At 37.2% G+C, this 25,519-nt stretch overlaps 1 pseudogene; it reads right to left on the reverse strand.

The window, feature by feature from the left end:
• Positions 1–1,759: 1,759 nt before the first annotated feature.
• LOC143690542 (ralA-binding protein 1 pseudogene) lies at positions 1,760–22,105 on the reverse strand (annotated as a pseudogene).
• Positions 22,106–25,519: the final 3,414 nt, after the last annotated feature.

Below are 25,519 nucleotides of genomic sequence, written 5' to 3' on the forward strand. Positions count from 1 at the left end.
TGCAGTGCAAAGGCCAAAGCTGCAGTGCAGAGGAAAGATAATAAAGGATCAACCTAAGGTGGGGCACAGAAATCATAAAAAGAATTCAGAGCTCTAAGAGCATGTATTTTCTCAGCCAGATGCAGGAAAAGGGATGGTAACAAAACCATTTCTTATACTGGGGGGCATCTGAGCACCATTCAAAAGATCCTTGAAAAGTGTGATTGTTTAAATGGTTAAGACTGCTTCTTTTCCTCTCTCTCTCTCTCATTTGGTTCTTAGCACAAGCTACTCTTGCAATACTGAAGAAGGAGGGATATATTTAACATACGCAAATTAACTGAAAGGGGACACTTTTGCTTGAGAACCCCAAATGTCTAGTTCTGTCCTTAAAAAAGCTATTTCTATATATTGCTGTCTCTAGCCAGCCTATAAGTTTCAATCAGTGGATTTGTTTTAAGTCTTTCTACATTTATATTTCACACCTGACCGTATTTTCAGTCAACATGTCTGTTCTCCAGTATGCTGATTTCTATAACAAAGCTTTTGTTCATAAAAAAGTCAAATGGCCAAGTCACAACAGTACAATAGGTAGAGATAAAAAACAAATAAACAAAAACAATCATACAGTTTCTGAAAATAAATACTATCTTGGAGGAGGTGAGGACAAAGCACTCTTGGGGGGCTCTTTGGACACCTTGGGGGTGGGGTTCGTTTCACAGCCACAAGCTCCTGAGCTCCCCTGGCTGCCTCCATCCTGACAGTGCAGGGGGCACAACAGTCTCAATGGCCCGTTTGCCCCAGATCTTCTAGACCCATTATCTGAAGCCAGAAAACAGGGTGGGGAGATCCTTGCCACCATTAAAAGGCAAAGTAGTATTTATTTATTTCTTTTGTTCAATCTTGGAGGTTGGGGACTCCACCAGTGGGTTCACTGAAATGATGCAGATCAGTGCCTATCTGTGCCTTTCTCAGGCAGAGAGACATTTACACTCCAGCCCTAGCAAGCAGCACAAGCCATTCTGCTTTCACTAAAGGGTCGGTCAGAAACAGAATGGATCCTTTGTGTGGATGGATTAGGTCCACCCGAGTCAGTGGAAAACAGCTGGGGACTGGAAGGGCAGGAGCACTGCACAGTCTCTGCCTCCACTGGTGGGGCCATGGGAGACTTGGGCATATGGACCACAGTTGAGAACGTAAAATGGAACTGTTAAGGTCAGCCAAAGTGATGCCCAGTAAGGGCCTTTCTGGTCAGTTGGAAATCTGAGGTGGCTTCCATGATATAACCTGCACTAAAAAGGTAAAAAGGCACAAGCACGAGTGACTAGGTAAGCAGAAATCTGGACAGAGAGTCCATGGATCAATCCACAAGGCTGGTATACGGTATTCAAATTTTATTTTCCCCCTTGAATGAAAGATTCTCATTCTGCTGTGATTTTTTAAAAAAAAAAAGCAAAGACGATTTTTGGTTTAAAAGGAAGTCACTTGAGGGTTAAACTAGTTAGTTTAAGTTATAGAAAGTTAATCTTCAAATAAACCGACATTATATGGAAAACCCATCTGCCCCTTCCATGTCACCAACACTTGCAATGCTTTGTTCCCACCCCCACTCTATATAACCTGAGCCTGACAGGTTGAAGTCCCTAGTGTGAGACAGCAAAGTCTCTGAGCATAAAAGACATGTTACATAGTGTACACTGCATGGGGATTCTCAGTATTATAGTAAGATGCACAGGTCTTTTTAAGTCTAGAGGGTTCTGTGACGATCCCATACTGCTGCTTAGATTGGTGTTCCTTTCCTGTCTTTGCTTGGCTATGGCTTGACTTGCTCCTTAGCTGCCTCTGGCTGCTCTCTAGCTGCATTTTACTTGAGGACACCATCCTGTAGTGGCAGAACATACCCCCCACGTTTCTATGGCTCTTCCTCTTCCTGGACCTGGGGCTCAGACTTGGTTCGGGGCATCTGGAGCAGCAGGAGCCACACATACAGCTCGATGATGGCTTCTTGCTCCTCAGGAACTGCTTGATTCAAATTATTGTTCTTTATTTCTAGCTCTTCATTCTGTCTCCATAAACCTTCCAGAATGATCTGCAGCTCCTCTTCATCTTCACTTTTATTTTCACTTGCAGAGGAATATTCCTCAGTTTCACTTTGACCATGCTGCTGAGGACACTGGATCTTGGCGATCTCGGCTTGCAGATGTTCTTGAAAGTGATCTGCCCAGGCAGGAGCTGCTCCATGGCGAGGACTCCTCCTGCTCTGTCAGAATCTCCTTCTCCTGGGCAAGGAGAATATTTAAAACTTTTTCATTGTCACTCATTTCTTCTTTGGAAACATCCTCTTTTGAAAGACTGACTATCTCTTGTGCAAACTTGGTTTCACAGTCTTGCCTTTTAGCTTCTCTGTTTTCTTTTAAGGGCTGTCAAAATTTTTTGTACTTCACAGAATGGTTCTTCTTTAGATAAATCCTTTAGTCCACCCTTCAGATCTCACTATAAACAATTCAAAACACACTCCTGTCTTTTACTCTCTTCTTTGATGCTCCCCTGGGTGCCCAGCAGTGAGGGCATCGTACCCATGTTAGACCAGTGAAGAGGCTTCACCACCTGCTTTAGAATCATGTTTACAAAGAGCTTTTGCACGCGTCTGAAAAATACGTATGGGACACAGTTGCTATTCTGCATGGTGTGGCTGAGCACTATAGAAACGTTCTGTATGTTCATTTTCATTTCCAGCTTCTTGAAGATAAAATGGTCCATGCCCATGATCAGCTATGAGATGAGGAGATGGTTGCCCTTCTGCAGCTCTTTCAGTAGGCACTGGACCTCCTGTATCTTCTCACCTTCTGTGCTCCTTCCATATGTCTCATCAGACCTGGGCAACAGTTCTTTGGTGAACTGGTTCTCTGGAAAGTCATTCAGATACTGCTTCAGCACACTGGCTACAGTATTTGGTTCATATTCTTCCAAATTTGGGGCTCTTCTTTGTGATAGGCTGCTTTTAGCTCGTCCACCTTTGTAAATCAGTTTTTTCCTCAAGTTTTTATTTTAACAAAGGAAATGTGGAAGATCTGCCTGGTAAAGAACACTTAGGGTTAGTTCAGTAACTTCACACAGTGGAGCAAGGATTAGTGGGGGGATTCCAGGGATCAGCTCTATGTGAGTGATTTTCCTGCCCACTTTCCTGCAAATCAATTTGTGGATACTGACTCCAAATGCATATGGTTCTGCCTAGCCCTTTCTTTAGCTGGTGTGTTCAACTGCGTCTTAGGATGTTGGAGACCACAATACCCGTTTTCAACCCTACTGAGGATCCAGTTGTGTGCCATATCCATGTCATGTGAATGATATTAAAAAAAAAAATCTGGGAAATTCAGAAGAGTAAGGGGCCTCACCCCTTGAGAAGACTCAAGGGTGGCTCCACAGAGAAGTAAGAGTTTGAGCTGGGCTTTGGAGGATGAATGAGTAGGCTTTGACCAGTGGAGGAGTTCTAGTAGCATTAGATAACATTGAAAATGTCAAGTGGTGGGTCCTGATAGTGAGCCTCACCCCCTGCCTTTTTTTTTTTTTCTAAATTATCACACCCACATCCCCCTTATTATTTATTTATTTTTGTCTTTATTTTCTTACTCATCTGTCCATACACTGGATAAAGGGAGTGTCAGTCAGAGGGTTTTCACAATCACATCATCTTATCTTGAAAGCTGTATATGTATATAAATAGTTCTTCAATCATCTTCAAGAATCAAGTCTATTGGATTACAGCTCAATGGTTTCAAGCATTTCCCTCTAGCTACTCCAATACACCAAAAACTGTAAAGGGATATCTATATACTGCATAAGAATAACTTGCAGATTGACCTCTTGACTCTATTTGAAATCTCTCAGCCTCTAAAACTTTGTTTCATTTCTGTTCCTCTTTTGGTCAAGAAGGCTTTCTTACTCCCAGGAAGCCAAGGCCAGGCTTATCCCCAGGAGTCCTGTCCCACATTGCCAAGGACATTTACACCCCTGGGAGTCATGTCCCATGTAGGGAGGAGTGCAGTGAGTTTACCTTTGGAGAGAGAGGCCGTATTTGAGCAACAAAAGAGGTGTTCTGGGAGTGACTGCTAGGCATAATTATATGTAGTCTTAGCTTCTTCTTTGCAGGAATATGTTTCATAAGGGCAAGCCCCAGGTTTAAGGCCTTAGCCTATTAAATTGATAGTCTCCACTGTTTGCGAGAATATCAGAAATTCCCCAAATGGGGAAGTTTTATATTTCCACATTTTTTCCCCCACACACTCAAGGGAACTTTGGAAATATTTTTCTATCTACTCTTGAGATTACTCTGAGAGTCAGGGTATCACACTAACCTATACAGACCAAAAAGGTATCACTCCCTATTCAAGTTTCCATGTAATTATGGTGTTTGAAAAAACTGACCATACAAGTTGGATTAGATAGTGTGATACAAAAAATATAAATTTTGCACCAAATCAACATCTCTTCCTTTGGTCTCACAGAGAAGTTGAAGGTTTAAAATATAGTCAATATCATCCTTTACCCTTTAGACTTATTTACCTTAATCCTAAACAAGTCACCTTCATTCATATCTCTACTTGAAGTCTGAGGTCTTTTTGAGCTTTTTTTTTTTAACAGTTGCTATGTGGGGTAATGCTGACTTTCATAGCTGCAGAGCTCTAGCTCTGAGTTGCAGGTATCACTCATATACTTGAAGTTCCCGGGAGCAACAGGCTATACACAAAGAGCTCAGCATCTCAACATTTAGAAATAATGGATACAATTCTGGAAAAGATGTGATGGCTAGAAAAGCTTATAATCTGGGAAATTTTATAATAAGCCTTTCCCAGATAATCTATACTTTTAAATTCAATTCCCAGAGTTTACACATTGTGATTAATACATATTAATGAGGCATGATAGTAGTTGTCTTTTTGTTTCTGACATTTCATTCAACATACAGTCCTCAAAGTTCATTCACCTAGTTGCATGCCTTACAACTTCATTCCTTTTTGTAGTTGCTCGTTATTCCATTGTATGTATACACCACAGTTCCCCTTTCTGTTGATCAGTCAAAGTATACTTAGGTCACTTCCATGCACTGAAAATCTCAAACAACGCCACCATAAACTCCCCTGTGCAAATGTCCATTCATGTCCCCTCTCAGTTCTTCCAAGAATATACCTAACTATGGGGTTGCAGGATCATACAGCAACCCCACACCTAGCGTCTTGTGGAGTCACCACACTGCCCTCCAAAGGGGCTGCACCGTTCTACTTCCCTACCAACCATGAAAAGGTACACCTTTCACTCCACATTTTCTCCAGCACTTGTATTTCTCTCTCCACTTTTTAACAGTTTTATTCATACATCATACAATCCAACCTATGCACAAAATCAACGGTTCTGATATAATGACATAGCCATGCCTTCACCATTACAATCTATATAAGGACATTTCCAATGCTTCCATAAAGAATCCCATACCCCTCCCTAATATCCTCCATTTACTGACATTTAGCTTTGTCATACTGCCCTCATTACATTCAATGAAAGCATATTGCAGTATTACTGTTATAAGACCTTAGCATGCATTGATTATATTTTTTGCCATATAACATCCCATTTTCAACACCTTGCAATATTGATATCATTTGTTCTCCCACATGCAAAATTATTTTTATGTTTATACATTTAATCACCATAATTCTTCACTCTAGCGATCACTAAGTTATTCTGTCCCAATCTTTATCTTCTATCTTTCTTGTTGATATCATACATGTACCAAGCCCAATTCTCTCAATCATATTCACACTCAACTTAGTTCAGTGTACTTATCATAGTGTGCTACCATCAGATAGCATCATCCTATCCATTTCAGGAGCTTTACAATCGATCTTGCTGAACATTCTGTATTCTTTCATCATCAAATGCCCAATTACTACCCTCTTTCTATCTCTTGATAACCTGTTTTGCTCAACTTTAACTTTCAAAGTTCACTCATTAATGTTAACTCATATTAGTGAGACCATCAAGTATTTGTCCTTTGTTTCTGGCTAATTTCACTCAGCATAATGTCCTCAAGGTTTATCCATGTTATTATGCACTTCATGACTTTATTCAGTCTCACAGCTGCATAATAGTCCATCATATATATATACCACAGTTTGTTTAGCTGCTCATCCATTGATGGATATTTGGGCTGTTTCCATCTCTTGACAATCATGAATAATGCCACTATAAATATTGGTGTGCAAATATCCGTTTTTGTCCTTGCCTTCATTTTCTCCAAATATATACTTAGTAATTGGATTGCTGGATTATATGGAAATTCTATGCTTAGCTTTCTGAGGAACCACCAAACTGCCTTCCAGTGTGGTTGCACCAGTCTACATTCCCACTAACAGTGAATAAGTGTGCTTCTTTCTCCACATCTTCTTCAGCACTTGTTTTATGTTTTTTTCATAATGACCATTCTAGTAGTTGTGAGATGATATCTCACTGTGGTTTTGATTTGCATTTCCCTAATAGCCAATGAAGTTGAGCATCTTTTTATATGTTTTGGAGCTATTTGCATTTCTTCTTCAGAAAAGTGTCTGTCCATGTCTTTTGCCTTTTTTTCAAATGGGTTGTCTGTATTTTTATTGTTGAATTGTAGGATCTCTTTATATATTCTGGCTATTAAACCCTTACTGAAATGTGGTTTCCAAATATTGTCTTCTACTACATAGGCTGCCTTTTTACTTTCCTAACAAAATTCTTTGATGTACAAAGTGTTCAATTTTCAAGCGATCCCATTTATCTAGTTCTTCTATTGCTCATGCTTTGGCTGTTAGTCTAAGAAACCACTGCCTATCACAGGATCCTTAAGATATTTTCCTACATTTTCTTTTAAATGTTTTATGCTCTTAGCGCTAATGTTTATGTCCTTGATCCATTTTGAGTTAATTTTATGTATAAGGTGTGAGATAGGGGTCTTCTTTCATTCCTTTGGCTACGGCTAACCAGTTTTCCAGGCACCATTTAAGAGGCTGCTCTGACCAATTTGAATTGACTTGAATACCACATCAAAGATCAATTGGCTATAGATTTGAGAGTCCCTCTCTGAATGTTCAACTTGATTCCATTGGTCAGTACACCTACCTTTATGCCAGAACCATGCTGTTTTGACCAATTATAGATTTATCATATACTTCAGAGTCAGGTAGTGCAAGACCTCCCACGTCATATTTCTTTGTCAAGGTATTTTTAGCTATTCAGGCCACCCTGACCTTCCATGTAAGTTTGATTATTTGTTTTTTCTATTTCTGTAAAGTAAATTGTTAGAATTTTAATTGGTATTACAGTGAATCTATAAATCAATTTGGGTATAATTAACATCTTAACCATAATTAGTCTTCCAATCCATGATCATGGCATATCCTTCCATTTATTTAAGACTTCTTTGATTTCTTTTAGCAAAGTTCTGTAGTTTTTCTGTGTATAGTTTTTTTTTTTTAAATATCCTTTGTTAAGTTTATTCCTGAATATTTGATTATTTGGGTGGCTATCACAAAGGGAATTTTTTCTCGATTTCCTCCTCTGATTGCTCATCACTGGTGTATAAAAATACAATGGATTTTTGCATGTTTCTTGTACCCTGCCACTTTGCTGCACTCATTTATTAGATCTAGTAGCTTTCCTGTAGATTTTTGAGGATTTTATACATACAGGATCATGTCATCTGCAAATAGTGAAAGTTTACTTCTTCCTTTACAATTTGGATGCCTTTTATTTCTTTTTCTTGCCTAATTGCTCTAGCCTGTACTTCCAGCACAATGTTGAATAACAGTGGTGACAGTGGGCATCCTTGCCTTATTCATGATCTTAGAAGGAAAGCTTTTAGTCTTTTCCCATGAAATATGACATTAGCTATGTTTTTTTTTTTGTATGTTCATTTTATCATGTTGAGGAAGTTCCCTTCTATTCCTATCTTTTGAATTGTTTTTATCAGGAAAGGATGTTGAATTTTTGTCAAGTGCCTTTTCTGCATCAATCTAAATGATCATGTGGTTTTTCCTCTTTGATTTATTGATGTGGTGTATTACATTCATTAATTTTCTTGTGTTGAGCCACCTTTGCATACCTGTAATAAAACTTACTTGGTCATGGTATATAATTCTTTTAAGGTGCTCCTGGATTTGAACTGCAAGTACTTTGTTGAGGATTTTTGCATCTATATTCATTAAAGGGATTGGTCTGCAATTTTCTTTTTGTACTATCTTTGTCTGGCTTAGCTATTAAGGTGATATTGGCTTCATAAAATGAGTTAACTAGCTTTCCATCCTTTTCAATTTTCTTGAAGACTATGAGCAATATTTGTACTAATTCTTTCTTGAATGTTTGGTAGAATTCACATGTGAAGCCATGTGGTCCTTAACTTTTCTTTTTTGGGAATTTTTTGATGACTGATTCAATCTCTTTACTTGTGATTGGTTTGTTGAAGTCTTCTATTTCTTCTTTTATTTTTAAAAATATTTTCGAGAAATCTCCACACACATACAGTTCAACCATATTATACAATCAGTGGCTCACAATATCATCACAAAATTGTGTATTCTTCACTATGAGCATTTTAGAACATTTGCTTCACTCCAGAAAAAGAAATACAAATAAAACACTCATGCATCCCATATCCCTTACCCCTCCCTCTCATTGACCAACAGTGTTTCAATCTACCTCCCCTTTATCTCCCCCTAGTATTTATTTATTTTTTATCCTTAGTGTTTTTTTTTTATTCATTTATCCATACCTTGCATAAAAAGAGCATCAGACACAAGGTTTTCCCAATCACATAGTCACATTTCAAAAAGTAAATCTTTATACAATGTTCTTCAAAAATCAAGGCTACTGGAACACAATTGAACAGTTTAGGTACTTCCTTGTAGCTACCCCAAAACACTATAAACTAAGAAGGAATATCTATATAATATGTAAGAATATCTCCAGGATAACCTCTCAACTCTGTTTGAAATCACTTAGCCACTGAGGTTTTATTTTCTCTCATTTCTCTTTTCCCGTTTTGGTCAAGAAGACTTTCTCATTCCCATGATGCTGGGTCCTGGCTCATCCCTGGGAGTCAGGTCCCATATTGCTAGGGAGAGTTATATCCCTAGGAGTCATGTCCATGTAGGGGATAGGGCAGTGAGTTCACCTGATAAATTGGCTTAGAGAGAGAGGTCACATCTGAGCAACAAAAAAGGGTTCTCTGGAGGTAACTCTTAGGCAGAATTATAAGTAGGCTTAGCTTCTCCTTTGCAGGAATAAGCTTCATAGGAGCAAGCCCCAAGATTGAGACCTCAGCCTATTGAATCAGTTGTCCCCACTGCTTATGAGAATATCAGAAATTCCCCAGATGGGGAAGTTGAATGTTTCCTCCTTTCTCCCCATTCTCACAAGGGGACTTTACAAATACTTTTTTATTCTCTGTCTAAATTACTCTGGGATATATCAGTGTATCACACTAACATGGACAAATGAACACGATCTCATACCCTATTCAAGATTCCATGTAATTATGGTGTTCAAGTAAATGCACAATAAAAGTTAAATTACCTAATGTGCTATACAAAATATGAATTTTGCACCAAATAAACATCTCTCCCTTTGGTCTTGCACAGAGGATAAAGTTTGAAAATATGAGCCATATCATTTTCTACCCAGTATTCTGATTTACCTTAGTCCTATCCAGATCAGTTTCATTCACATCTCTAGATGAAGTCTAATAACTTTTTCAGCTTTTTAAACAGTTGTTGAATGGAGCAACACTGACTGTCATGGCTTCAGTGCTCTAACTCTGAGTCTCAGGTGTCACATAAATACCCGAAGTTTCAGGGAATGACCAGGTTATATCCAAACAGGTCACTATCTCAGAATTTAGAAGTATTAGTTACAACTCCTAAATACATGTGACCTCTGAAAGAGCTTACAATCTAGGAACCTTTATAATAGGCCCTAACCCATGCTCTCAATTTTAATTTTCTGAGTTTTTATATTATTCTTAGTCCATATGAGTAAGGCATGATAATATTTGTCTTTTTATTTCTGACATTTTATTCAACATACTGTACTTCAGGTTCATTAATCTAGTTGCACCCTCATGACTTCATTCCTTCTTGTAGCCACTTAGTAGTTCATTGTATGTATACACCACACTTCTCCTTTCCATTTCTCAGTCATTGTACCCTTAGGTCACTTCCATCCATTGCAAATTGGGAACACTGCCCCATAAGCAGTGTGCAGATATTGATTCATTTCCCCACTCTCAGTTCCTCCAAGTATATCCCTAGCAATGAGGTTGCAAGATTATATATGGGCCACCCCATGGGGGGAAAATTCAACTTCCCCAAGTGGAGAATTCTTGATATTCTCACAAGCAGTGGGGACAACCAAAGCAATAGGCTGAGCCCCCAATCTTGGGGTTTGTTCATATGAAACTTAACCCCACAAAGGATAGGCTAACACTTAAAATTAGACCTAAAAGTCACCCCCAAGAGACCCTCTTTTGTTACTCAGATGTGGCCTCTCTCTCTCAACCAACACATCAGACAAATTCACTTCCCTCCCCCTCTCTAGTGGGACATGACTCCCAGGGGTGTGGACCTTCCTGGCAATGTGGGACAGAAATCCTAGAATAAGCTGGGACTCAGCATCAAGGGATTGAGAAAACCTTCTCGACCAAAAGGAGGAAGAGTGAAATGAGACAAAGTGTCAATGGCTGAGAGATTCCAGAGTCAAGAGGTTATCCTCGAGGTTATTCTTATGCATTATATAGATATCACCTTGTAAGTTAAGGTGTAATGGAGAGGCTGGAGGAAACTGCCTGAAAATGTAGAGCTGTGTTCCAGTAGCCATGTTTCTTAAAGATGACTGTATAGTGATACAGCTTTCGCAATGTGACAGTGCGATTGTGAAAAACTTGTGTCTGATGCTCCTCTTATCTACCTTATTGACGGATGAGTAAAACATACGGATTAAAAATAAATAAATAATAGAGAAACAAATGTTAAAATAAATTTGGTAGATTGAAATGCTAGTGATCAATGAAAGAGAGGCATATGGGGTATGGTATGCATGAATTTTTTTCTTTTTTCTGAATTGATGCAAATGTTCTAAGAAATAATCATGATGATGAATATACAACTATGTGATGATATTGTGAGTTATTGATTATATATCAAGAATGGAGTGATCATATGGTAAGAAAGTTTGTGTTTGTATGTTATGTTTAATAAAAAAATAAAAAATAAATAAAAAAATATATGCTTGTATGTTGTATCAATAAAAATTTAAAAAAATTCTGAATGATGAATTTGGAACTGTACATAAAGAACTTCTACTGCTTATGGAATTATGATTATCTGGAGTTGAAAACATTTGTGCAGTTGTTTGAGTTGCAAGCTGAATCAGCTGCTTTTTTTTCATGGAATTCCTTTTTTTTTTCTTTTTCTTTTTCATTTATTTATTTATTGTGTTTTTGCATGGGCAGGTACCAGGAATCGAATCCAGGTCTCTGGCATGGCAGGCGAGAACTTTGCCTGCTGAGCCACCGTGGCCCACCTTCCTGTTTTTTTTTTTTTGCTTGAAAAAATAACTGGCAATGTATGGTTTTACAGATTTGAATAATTGGCAGGTATTTTCTAAAAAAATAAATAAAGTAATCCTGCCAATTTAAGGACACCACATACAAGTATTTGGTGCAAATGAAAAAATGCAAGCTTTTAAGTAAAAATTAGAATTTTTGAAAATGTGTATCTACCATTGTGAGCTTTACATCTGCCCATACTTAAAGATTTTTCTAATGAGATTGATGGTGACATTAATAAATATGATTTTTCTTATATTGTATAGCGAAATGCATAAAAATTTGGAGGAGATGCGACTTGAGCAAATATTTACAATATTAAAAAATCACACATGGATGAAAGATTTATTTGAAATGCAAGCTAGACAAATGGATTTTAACAAAACCAAGTAAGAAAAATTCATTAATGCGGTTTCAGATTTCACATTCCAATTAACCTTTAAGATTCTACCACTTGTTGAAAAAGAATATACCCGAAACTACCTGAAAAGACTGTTAAACTACACCCCCCTTTTCTGACTACATATCTGCAGTGGGCTGGATTTTCTTCTTATCCTTCAACCAAAACACTTATCAAAACAGACTGGATGTAGAATAGGGATAGAGTCCAGCTGTTTTACAATTAACTTCAAATATTTAAAAATTATGCTCTTGTCACTAAATATCTTTCTTTTGGAAAATATAGTTATTTCCCCCCAAATATGCTATGCATGTTAATATATAATGGCTTCGTTGTTTTAGAAAATTCTGTTTTAATTTCTAATACATTAAATATTGATAGGCATAACCTTACAATCAAAAGCTCCTCAGGCCTTAAATATGTATAAGAGTATCTGAATTATAGAGACCAAAAAGTTGAGAGTTGAGAATTGCTGGTTTAAGTGAGCCAATTCCACCTGCTCCTCTAGTCCCCCCATCTCAGTGGAGGCTGGTGACAGGAAAGAGATGTTCTAAAAAAGTATCACAGCTGGATGCCTGCTAGGTCCAGGCCCTGACACCCAGGATGGATTCAGAATGTTCTTTTCCAATGTAGTCAACTAAGCAAAATGAATGATAGCTGTTTCCTTTCTGTTGGCAGCAATTCAGGTATCTGGTACTAGTATAATAATTATTTTGGCTATTAGAAGACATAGCAATACAAGTTTTGCTTTGATATTCTTCTCAGTTGTGTCAGGAAGAAGGCAGAATCAGGGAGTATACTAAAATCAGTATTTCTTACATAAATGATTGGTTGGGTGTATCTGTTTTTAGTCACAAATCTCCTTTGAGGTCTAAAAGCAAGCAAGAAATTTGAGATTGTTGACGTTTCCTACAAAAGAGCTGAAAAGCACTGAGTGTTGTTGAAAGAACGCAAGAAGTCATCGTCTTCAATTTATTAAACAAAGGTGGAGCCACTAGTTGCCTCCTTTGTCCAAAGTATACGTATAGGTCGTTCTGTGCCTCACCTGGCAAAATTTAGAGCAATGTCCTAAGTGTGTCTGATGGTCACAGAGAAATTTGCTGGCAATTCTGTGGTTTGCTATTACCTTTCTTTCCTGGAAACCAGAAACAATATTACTCACTAAGAAGACTGCATCTGTCTTATGCAGGGCTCTTTATATGTAAATTTTAATCCAATTTTCCTTGCAGTCTGCACATTGGGCACTTAATAAATTGATCAGTAGCAATGTGGTCCTATTTCTAGGACTGCAGAGCATCTAAGGGGGAGAGTAATAAACTTGCCATGGTTTCTGCATGAGGAATTTGGACTTTAGGAATGTGGGGGTAGGGGGTAGGGAGGAAGAGGCAATATTCTGGTTTCAATTTCTTCAGCTGCAAAAGTAGGTTAATGTACTATTCTCAGGATTTTGTGACACAATGTATAGATGTTTTTGAAATGTCTTATATAGGACCAGGCATGTAACTGGCTCACAAAGGGCTTACTTTTATTAATAAGAATAACGCTGGAACTAGGATAACACTTGTTATAGAAGTGGAAGACTAAACTGCAAAGTGAGATGGGAAAAGCTCAGCTTTTCTTCTGTTGGAAAATAGATATGTAAGTAAAGCAAAATAAAGTTACTGTGGTTAAGGGAATATATACTGAATAATATTTAGAGAAGAGGAAAAGAGTCAACATGAAGGAAAGAAGATGGAAGAAAGAAGGATTGAGGAAGGATACAGTATATCCACAAAATTAATTTTGAGTGGCAAGAATACTCGCCTGCCATGCCAGAGGACCCGGGTTTGATTTCCGGTGCCTGCCCATATAAAAAAAAAAATTAATTTTGAGCAACATATCAGGATATGAAAATATGAAGTTGTTCATTTCTATGGAATATCAGGTCATCTTACATCCTCTAATAATATAAATTGGGAAAGATGTATGAGAAAGTAGAAGAAGATTTCCAAAGCTTACTGATATTCCGAATCACTTCTAGAGACTTACAAAGCTATTAATGTGGGTCCCCTACTCCAGAGATTGTGATCCTGTAGTTCTGTAGCAGAGTCTAGTGATCTATATTTAAAGAAAAAGAGCTCCAGGTAAATTTTGATGCACAACTATATTTGAGAGCCACAGAAATAGGGATTAAATATTTCCCTTTGCCCAATGCTATCTACCCAGCTCCTTCACAAAATTCTATTCTCTCTGCAGAACAACAACAAAAGGAAAGATGGTAGGAAAAGCACAGTTTAAAAAAGAAATGGTTATTACCTTTTAAAAATGTCCACGATAAAAATAGTATAGCTGTATTCATCTCATTTCTCTTTTCAGATAGCATACCTAGGAAGAAGCAGACCTCTTTTCTCCTGGAAAGCTGGAGAGTAACTACAGCAGTGACCTCAAGTGGTTGTTATAGGGCACTTTTCCTTTAAAATATGGATTTTGGCTTTGATATTTAAAAAAATTAAGGTGTTGTTTTCCTTTCCCCCCCTCCCCATCAGTTTGAGGATATTTATTTTCAGTTCTTGCATGCTGTTCTTACCAGGAATGCTAAAAGAATGAGAAAACAACAAACTAAATTCAACCCTCATGTGATTTTTAAAATGCAATACAGTATAAATATCTTTGTTTTGTTTTTTCTAGAATCAGGGGTTCAGTGAAGTGAAAGAGAGCCCAGACAAACTGTACACACAAAAATCTGCTAATGCTGATGAAACTGTCAGTGTATTTTAAACAATATGGCTCATAAATGAGAACATTAGGAACATGAGTAAGTGAGAATCCTGCTGATTGATACTAAGAAAACTCAGTGGAACTATGATGAAGCCAAGATCCCTTTCATAATCATCTTTAGTGAACTAAAACTCAGCTGTCCAAAGAATAACAGTGCTCAAAATGGCCTGATTTTCAAAAATCAAAGTAAAGGAGCACTGGAAAGCTTGTTCACACCAAAGAACAAAAAAGTTTAGAGATACATTTTGTGCAATCCCCTATGTGGAAATCAGATTTTATAGGAGAGAAATTAGGAAATGGTTCTCAGGACCTTTACCTTATAATAAAATTCATCAAAGATATCCCTTAAATAGTGACCTCACTAGTGCATTCATTTTAGGACTAAGTTGAAAATTTGATATATACATTGTTGAGAAATACATTTGCTGAGTGAGACACACTCAAATTACAAACAGAAGAAAGAAGAGGAAAATAGGCAATTAATTGAAATTTAAACAAGAGAAGTATATTTGGTTACTCTGGAGTGAGGCACTTCAAAACACTGGCAGAAGAAGACCACTCAATTATAAAGGAAAAAGCATAGAGGAAATGGGATTATTCTTGGTCCCAGACAACATCATTTTGTATATGGGACCAACAGATTTGGTTCAAGGCAATCAGCATGCAGCCAGATTAGCCACCAATCACAGGCACCTATGTTAATCTGTGAGCTGCTGAATGAATTTACTAATTCACAGAAAGTGCTGTTTGCATTTCCTTCTTATTTTTCTCAAATTTAATTTGTCTGGTCTTTTAGTCATTATGTCTATTTTGTAATTTGAAAATCTTAAAAGGAAATACCTTTCATTTAAAATTATGTTTTACCACCTTCTAAGTGGTAAGAACTAGTCTTCAGGTTAGCTCCTTATGCTCACTCATTTTGAGTCACCAATTGTGGACAGACACATTCAGAAAATAGGCAGGAGGAAAATTCATATAGAAACTAAAAATGGCAGCCAGCTGACCTGTGGGTCGTGGACTTGCCGATGTGGACAACTCAATGATCACAAACAATAAGCAGAGAGAGAACTTTAGTGTGTTAGCTATTTTTGAGCTAAATGCTCTAAAATTTGAGAATGACTAAATGATGAGGCATCAATCTAGAATGCCTCTGCATTTCACATTCATGTGGGAATAATCAAGAGGCATTAATGAATATTTTTCTTCAGTTTCTGTGTAGAAATAGTTCTGAGATGAGGAAAAACATGTGCTGTTTTGCCTCAAACTGAGTGTCCCTGGAACCAAATTCTAGGGACTTTATAAATAGCTATGAAATCATCTAAAGTCCCCAAATAAAACAATTGATTTTTCACTTTTCTTTTACCCAAACAGAAGCTAAAATGGATGGAATAAATTTGTTCTTCCTTGGACTACACACTATAGTCTGAAAGTTCATATTGTTGCCAATAATAGCTGCCTTTTGTCAAGTCATTCTGCAGTTTTTTCCCCCAGTGAGTAGGTTTGAGCACCTGCAGAGCATGGGATGAAGATGGAAGGACAGATCATGAATGGCTTTGGATGTTAGTCCAATTTTGTATTTTCTTCAGCAATAAATGGAAGCTGCTGGGAAAACAAAAGACATGATTAGGATTGTGTTTTAGGAAGGGAGACCTGGCAGTGGGGTATCGGACATCATGATGGAGAACAAGACTGAAGGAGGGGACCCTGGCAAGTGCCAGGAGAACTGGAAAGGATGGTAGAATTAATGGAGTTGGATTTATGTGAACTATTACTGTTTTGTTTTAAATTAGAGTGAATGCTTTAAAACGTGTTCGTTGAATACATGCTGGTTATTTGTTGAGAGAGGGGGAAAGTCAAAGATGAGAGCAACGTTTCAAGCCCTAATGGCTGGATTAAGACGGAATTTATTCTAGTCCCATCAGTATTGGCCTTTTTCTTGACTTTGCTAAAATTGTCTGCTGCCTGGTCTTTGCCCAGTTTCCTAGACTCAAAATCTTGATGCAGTGCTTCATTTCCTCTCCCCCTCTCTCTTTTTTTGTGTGTGCAATTATATTTTCTAAAAACATTTATTTGTTGTGAAATATAATATAGATACATAAAAGTTCAGTTTAACAAGTGGTTGTAGAGTAAATGTCAAAGTATAGTATGGGTTACAGTCCCACAATTTCTGGTTTTTCCTTCTGGCTGTTCTAATACACTAGAAACCAAAGAGGAATAGCTATATACTGATTCAGTTGTGATCATCATTTGTCAAATCCTAACTTGTCTGTTACCACTCCTTCCTCTCATTTGATCATTCTCTCAATATTCAGGGATATTTAGGCAATGACCGTTCTAATGTCTTCATGTTGAACAGGGATGTTGACATTATGGGGTAGGGGAATGCAAGTGATTGATGTCCTGGGAGCCTCTCCCCTCCTCCCCCTGCCTGCTGCCATCAGTCATCAGATTTTGTTCTCTTAATAGGCAACAACAATGGCTTTCTAATGGTTGTAGCCAACACAAGGTTCCATCTTGCCTTTGATCTTTCTCACATGTTACCAATAGTTTGATTTTCCTAAAGCGTAGCTCTGATCAAAATTTCAGTAGCTCTTTTAAAATAGTTTCATCGGCTCCCCATTTGCTTAATAGTTTGAACACAAATTCATTGGTCCAGCATAAAGGCTTCCATTAATACAATCTCATTTCTGATTACTCTTCAACACTCTTCATTCTCATTAATTCAAATATACATCATTGGACACCCCTGTGTTTCAGGTGTATTACTGATGTCCCTATTAATCTCTAATATACTTTATGTTTTTATGAATTGGTTTATTCTTGATATTTCATATAGGTGGAATCATACAATCTTTGTTGTTTTGTATCTGGTTTATTTCACTTAGCATGTTTTCAAGGTTCGTCCATGTAGTTGCTTATATTGGGACTTTGTTCTTTTTAATAGCTGAATAATATTCCATTGTATGTAGATACCACATTTTTCTTATCTGTTAAGGATTTTTTTAATTTTAGTATTTTAGAATCAGTGTGACTTATGTTTACTGTATTCAGTCCTAATGCTTGTTGCTATGTACACACATACCCAAACACACACACACAGACTAAGGGCACTAAAATATTGCCCTTGTTTTTGTCATCTTATTCAAGTCTCTTCAAGTCTTTCATTTATTCAGAATATTACTGAGCACTCCATGCAATGAAATGATGGATGCAAAGTGAATCACACATTACTCTGGCTGTTATGGGGTGATTCTTGCTACTGGAACCTCAGATAACTTTGGAGATGCTGCTGTTTGCCAGTCAACAGCCATTGCCTCCCTTCCTTCTTGCTAAGTGAGACTTGCTTTTGTTGAGTTATTGAACAAGCAGCAGTGGATTCAGGGAAGTTAGGCCTACCTCTTGGTGCAAGGGGTGGATCATGACTGATTAAGCAGTGCACAATGATCTCATTCTTCTTTGCCGGCGATGAAAGGGTGAGCTTCGTACGAGTTCTGGGTGAAGGAATATAAAGGAAGTCTCCTGGGAGCATATGAGAAACATTTTCTTCCTTGATAAAAGAGAGAAAACTGGGGAGTGTGGGGCTTTTTTTTTTTCTGACCCCTCTTCCTTTCCTTTCTCTACAGACAACAGTGGGAGGAAATAATGCTTGATAAACATCTTGTGACCTGTAAAAGCCAAAAGAATTTCTGAGGCTAAACAGGAATGGTGACAACTTGGACACCAAGCTTCTTTGGACCATCTGTCTCCAGATTTTTGTTAATCATAAATTACATCCTTGTGGTTCAAACCTCCATTAATCAGGATTTTTTTGTTACTGTATCTAAAAGCATCATAACAGAAGCCCTTGTAGAAGCTCCATCAATGAGGGCAGGTGTAGAAAAGATTTCCAAAGCTGAGTTAATTCAAGGAGTTTGTTTGCTAAGGAAAATTTGAAGTAGTGCAGATAGAGGAATGATCTGTAGTATTATTGGGGGCTGAGAGTAATGGGACATGGGGCATGCTCAAAAGTCTGGCCAAGGTCTGAATGCAGGATCATGACAAATACTTATTAAATGGTGAATAAAAGATGGTGCAGAGCATCAAATTTGGTATACGTGATGAGGGTAAGAAAGTCAGGGACTAGAAGGCTAAAGAGCAGGATGAGATGCATTTTTAAGGAATGGGTCAGGATAAGTAAATCAGAATCAAGTTTTATGTGGATTATGGTATGAGGGATTGGAAAAGGCATAGGACATGGAAATAATCAATCAGGGTTAGACATTCAAGGAATCTGCCATCAATTATGGGAGAGAAAGCATGTATATGTCTAATGCACTGTAGAAGATAAATGAGAGGTACAGGTAAAGGAACGTAGAAATTCAGAGAGGAGAAGGATTTTCATTTGGATCAGTCAAGAGTTCAAGAGGTGGTGACATTTGAGATGGATTTGGAAAAACAGGAATTGACATGCAGAGATGGGGAAGGTGATAAATGAAGAGAATAAGAGGAGCAAAGACATGGAGGTGATATGTGTAAAGTGCTCGGTATAGGAGTAAACAGTTAATAAGCAAAATAGCTGTTATTATTATTATTTTAAATCTTTGATACTGCCTTTTTGATAACTGGATTCTTCTTAACTCTTCAATGGTCCTTGGCCATGGCTAATATATTATAGGAAGTGATAGCCATCTGCAGATAAGCAAAGCCGGGGGGTTGGGACCTAGTTTACATGCTAACTCCAGCGTTCTGAATGCTTACTTCCTGTGGATGTCTTTTTAACATTATCTTCTTGTATATATCCTTACACAAATTTTGGCTACCATTGAATTGGCTGGAACAATAACAATACAACCCTGACACACTGTGCTGGTTTGAAACTGTTGTGTACCCCAGAAAAGCCATGTTCTTTAGTTCTTTAGTTCTGATTCATTATTGTAGGGTGGGATCTTTTGATTAAGTTGTTTCCATGGGGATGTGACCCATCCAGTTGTGGGTGAAACCATTTGATTAGGTGGTTTCCATGGAGCTGTGTGTCCACCCATTTAAGGTAGTGTGGCTTACTGGAGTTCTTTAAGAGGGAACCATTTTGGGAAGAGTTGACATTGCTGACAGAGCCAACACAAGACCCAAATGTTTGGTGGTGCAGAAAGAAAATGCTCCTGGGCAGCTGTTTGAAATGAGAAGCCAAAGATCCCAGTAGATGCCAGCCACCTGCCTTCCTAGTTAACACAGGTGTTCCAGACCCATTGGTCATTCTTGAGTCAAGGTATCTCTCCCTGGACCCCTTAGTTTGGCCATTTTTATAACCTTAGAACAGTAAACTTGCAAATTAATAAATTCCTCTTTTAAAAATCATTCCATTTCTGGAATACTGCATTCTGGTAGCTTTAGCAAACCAAAACACATGCTAATAACAATAGTACAAGTGAAGTTAAGTGGGGTATGTACTGCATAGAGGACTCAATATTTATGGATGTCATGCATGAAAGAATATCATGTACCAAAGTAGACAAATTAGTAGATTTCAATTCACTTCAATTTAAACAAACAAGTCAACAACCAAGAACAACAGAAATTTATTGAATAATTATCTTTTACTAAGCATGTTAAAAGGCATTAGGAATATAAAGAGGCAAAATCAAGGATTTACCCTAAAGGAAGTAGCATTCTAGGAAAAGATAAACAGGTGAACATACAATACAATGGAGGATAACAGGCATAGTGTAGGGGAAAAAATTACAGGGTGGAGGACACCACAGAAGAGAAGGAAATAGATTGACCATCTGGACAGGCCTTTGAGGGCTTCATAGGGATGAAGGCATCTAATCTCAGAACCAGACAGTTGGACGTCACACGAAAGGCATCCCCCAAAATTTTTGCATGCATGCAGTGATAATAGTGAGGTGCTAGCTAAGAAATTGGAAATGAGAGAAATTGAGTGCCCTCTGAAACTTAAATCTTAGATTATCACTAAGGGACTAGAGGATAGATTTCATTTAAAACAACTGGGATGGGTTCTGAGATTCTGAATTTTGAAAAAGCTTCCCAAATTACATGGATGTTCCCTGAGCTAAGATAACCAGATGTGCTCCTACACAGAATGAGCTTGCCCACAATTTCCAGTGGGCAAAAGCACAATAAACCAGTGTTAGGCAGAAGACTTTCCAGTATTACTAGAATTCTGTTTTAGTTTGTCAGCATCAGACAAATACGATTGATTATGTTATCACTGAAATTTAGACCTGTAGGCATCTGTTCCTTAAGTTTGTATCCAGTTATGTTATGGCAGAGTTTTCACTGAATGTCAGGAACTAGCAAGAAGAAGGAGAAGGAGAGGGAGGGGAAAAACCCCACAATCCAACAATTTCCCGAGTCTTTGTAGATTGACCTGTGTGAGTGCTCTCCTTCAGAGCCTATCAACACGAGACTAGAGAATAGCTCAAGGCCAAAGTGTAGGAATCTTACTGGTCCTTTCTGCTCAGGCATCTTGTCTTGGTTATGCATGTATGGCCCTAGGAATTCTCCTGTTTACACAGATACGAATATTACCTTTCCTAGAAAACAGTGTCCTCATGGTCCAGGCATTGCACTGTACATTCTGTAGCCAGCAACAGTCCCTTGCCCCATGACTGATTTCCCACAGCATTTTGAAAGAGTCCTGGGAGCTGTTCTGGAAATGGCAGGCATGTGACAAGTGTTCTGTTTCAGTCCCTTCCTCAGTATATACATGAGGGTTGCCCTGCTCCCTCGAGAACTGGGGCCAGGAATCTGCACTGGGAGCATGGGCTGGAAACCTGCATGCCAGTGAGGGAACAGGAGAGGGGTCAGACTGGGCACCACGAGATCATAACTGCTTTTAAACAGCTTTTTTATTTTCTTGATTCAGGGCTCGCTCTGTTACTGCAGTCCTTTAACCGTTTTCTGGAGCTTTGAGAAAGTTCCAGAAATGCTTTTGCCAGTTCTTCCCAGTTACTCAAAGTTTCTGTGGAAGGTTAGATTACTGAGTCTTCTTAAAATTATGATTAGGGTAGGGCTACTACATTTTATTTTAGAATTTTCTTTATTTTTAAAATTGTATTAAAATGTCTTCAATAAGTAATAAAAATATGAGATTCAAAATTGCAAAGTTAATAAAACATAAGTATAGTATCACCATCATATCCTATTCTCCCTGCCATTCATTTCTTCCCCAATGGTAGTTGTTACCTGTCTTTTGAGTATGTGTGTATATGTAGACATTTTATACACATATAAGCAAATATGCAATATTCTTTTCCCTCCTTTAGTATAGATGGTAGAATTCTTACATGTTCTTCTTCAACTTGCTTTATTCGCTTAACGATATATTTTGATGATCGCTCCATATTAAAGTGCCTTGTAAGTTGTCTTAATCACTGTAGTATTTCACTGTATATTGAAGTATTTCACAGTATGAATAGTCTCTGATTTGTTTAACCAGTCCTCACTTACGTTTGTTGTCAATACTTTGCTGTAATGAATATACTTGTACATTTATCCTTTTAAACTTGAGCATAATGATGCTAACTTTGAAGAAGTGGAATTTAGGTATGTAGAGCTTTTAGAGTGGTCAGCGAAAGTTTTGGAAAAGTCAAATGAGTGATAAGCAAGCCCTCTCACTGCCAATATATATACATATATAAAATATAGATATATATTTTAAGGTGTGTTCCCTTAGATTTATTTTAGATTTTTATTGACAAAGCAAAACAACACACAAATATGAACATTCTTAACATATGAATATTCCATATTTGGTGTACAGTCAATGGCTCACAGTATCATCACATAGTTGTATATTTCTTAGGGTATTTGCATCACTCTAGAAAAAGAAATAAAAAGAAAAAAGAAAAAACCCATATACACCATACCCCTTGCCCTTCCCTCTCATTGACCATTAATATTTCCATCTACCCAATATATTTTAGCCTTTGTTCCCTCTATTTTTTCTATACTCTTTACTACTCCCTTTCATTGGTCACTAGTATTTCTTTTTTTTAAATTTCAAAATAAAAAGCTTATTTTTTAAAAAACATAATTAGAATGGAAATTAATAACACAAAGAATTATGGGGGATCTGAAATATTTGGAAATTAAACAACACACTTTCTAAAAAACCCATGGGTCAAAGGAGAAATTGCAAGGGAAATAAGAAAATATTTGTAACCAAGTGAAAAATAAAGGAACATATCAAAACCTATAGAATGCAGCTAAATCATACTCAGAGGGAAATTTATAATTTTAAATACCTATGATAGATAGAAAAAATATTTCAAATAAATTAATATGTTTCCACATATGTAAAATAGAAAAAAAATTATAGTCAAAATAATCAGAAGGAAAAAATAAGGATCAGAATAGAAATCAATAAAATAGAAGACAAAAATATAATAGAGAATATCAATGAAACCAACATTTGGTTGTTGAAAAGATCAACAGAATCAATAAATTAGCTAAAGAGAGAAAACAGAACAACCAAAATTAGGACTAAAAGGGGACATCATTACCAATCCTACCTAAATTTCAAGGTTTACAATGGAATATTATGAACAACTTTATGACAATAAATTGTATAACATAGGTGAAACAGACAAATTCCTAGAAAGATACAAAATACCAAAATCAACTTAAGAAGAAATAGAAAAGCTAAATAGAACTACAAGTACAGAAATTAAGTGAGTGATTCAAATTTTCCTACAAAGAAAAGTCTAAAGGCATACCTGGTGAATTCTATCAACTACTTTAAGAAGAAATAATACTAATTGCACACATTTTTTTCCCCCAGAAAATAGAAGACAAAACATTTCTCAACCCATTCTATGAGGCCAGTACTGCTATGATACCAAAGCCAGACAGAAACATTGCAAGAAATAAAACTTTATGTAAATAGATGTAAATCTTCAATGAAATTTACCAAACTGAAGCTAGCAACATATATAGATAGACACCATATACACCATAACCAAGTGGGATTTATCCTGGGAATGCAAGTTTGGTTTAACATACAAAAAACCATAACTGGCATTACACAAACAGTGAACCCTAGGTCAAACCATGGACTGTAGTTAACAGAACAATCACAAAATATGCTATCATCAACTGCAACAAATGTTCCACAGCAATGCAGGTGCTAATAATAGGGTAGTATTTGCATCTCATGCACGATTGCTGTGTAAACCCACAACTTCACAAAAAAAATAAAATAAAATAACAACAAAACAATTAAGATTTTTAAAAAAAGTATTGTAATATGCTATATTAGTAGAAAAAAGGGCAAAAGTCACATGGATCACTAGTATTTAAATTTACTCAATTTATTTTAACATTTGTTCCCCCTATTATTTATTTATTTTTAATCCATATTTTTTAATCATCTGTCCATATCATAGATAAAAGGAGCATCAGACACAAGTTTTTCATAATTACACAGTCACATTGCGAAAGCTATATCATTATATGTCATCTTCAAGAAATATGGCTATTGGAACACAGCTCCATAGTTTCAGTAATTTCCCTCTGGCCTCTCTAATATGCTTTAAACTAAAAAGGAGATATCTATATAATGCATAAGAATAACCTCCAGGATATCCTCTCCACTCTGTCTGAAATCTCTCAGCCACTGACACTTTATTTTGTCTCATTTCTCTCTTCCCCCTTTCAGTTGAGAAGGTTTTCTCAATTCCTTGATGCTGAGTTCCAGCTCATTCTAGGATTTCTGTCCCACATTACAGGGAGGTTTACACCCCTGGGAATCATGTCCTATGTAGGGGGGGGGGCAGTGAGTTTGCGTGCCATGTTGGCTGAGAGAGAGATAGGCCACATCTGAGCAACAAAAGAGGTTCTCTGTGGGTGACTCTTAAGCCTAATTTTAAGTATACTTAGCCTGTCCTTTGTGGGGATAAGTTTCACATGAAGAAACCCCAAGATTGAGGGCTTGGCCTATTGATTTTCTTGTCCCCACTGCTTGTGAGAATATCAGAAATTCTCCAAATGGGGATGTTGAGTTTTTCCCTCTTTCTCGCCATTCCCCCAAGGGGACTTTGCAAATACTTCTTTATTCACATCCCAATTACTCTGGAATTTATTGGCGCATCACACTAACCTGGAAAAACCTGCAAATTCTCATGCCCTATTCAAGGTTCCATGTACTTATGGTGTTCAATTAACCTGTTTGTATAAGTTATATCAGGAAATGCACTAGTCAAAATATAAATTTTGTACCAAATAAGCATTTTTTGCTTTACTCTCACAAAGAAGTTGAAGTTTTAAAATAAGAATGACCATCTATTTTCAACACCCTGCAATATTGGCATTCCTTTGTTCTTCCTTATGCAAACACATTTTTTAATTTGTACATTTAGTCACTATCATTGTACACTCTAGGCATTCCTAGATTATACCATCTCAGACTATATCATCTATCTTTCCTTCTGGTTTCATATGTGCCCCCAGCTCTCCTCCCTTTATCATTCTCACATTCAGCTTCATTCACTGTACTTACATTGTTGTGCTACAATTATGTTGTATTGTGCTATCCATTTCTGAATTTTTACAATCAGTCCTATTGCACAATCTGTCTCCCTTCAGCTCCAGTTACCCAATGTCTACTCTATTCCTGTCTCCTGATGACCTCTGTTCTTAACTGAAACTCTCCAAGTTCATTCATTAATGTTAGCTCATATCAGTAAGACCATATAGTATTTGTCCTTTTGCTTCTGGCTAATCTCACTCAGCATAATGTCCTTAAGGTCCATCCATAT

The sequence above is a fragment of the Tamandua tetradactyla genome, chromosome 7, assembly GCF_023851605.1.
Source record: "Tamandua tetradactyla isolate mTamTet1 chromosome 7, mTamTet1.pri, whole genome shotgun sequence".
NCBI lineage: Eukaryota > Metazoa > Chordata > Mammalia > Pilosa > Myrmecophagidae > Tamandua > Tamandua tetradactyla.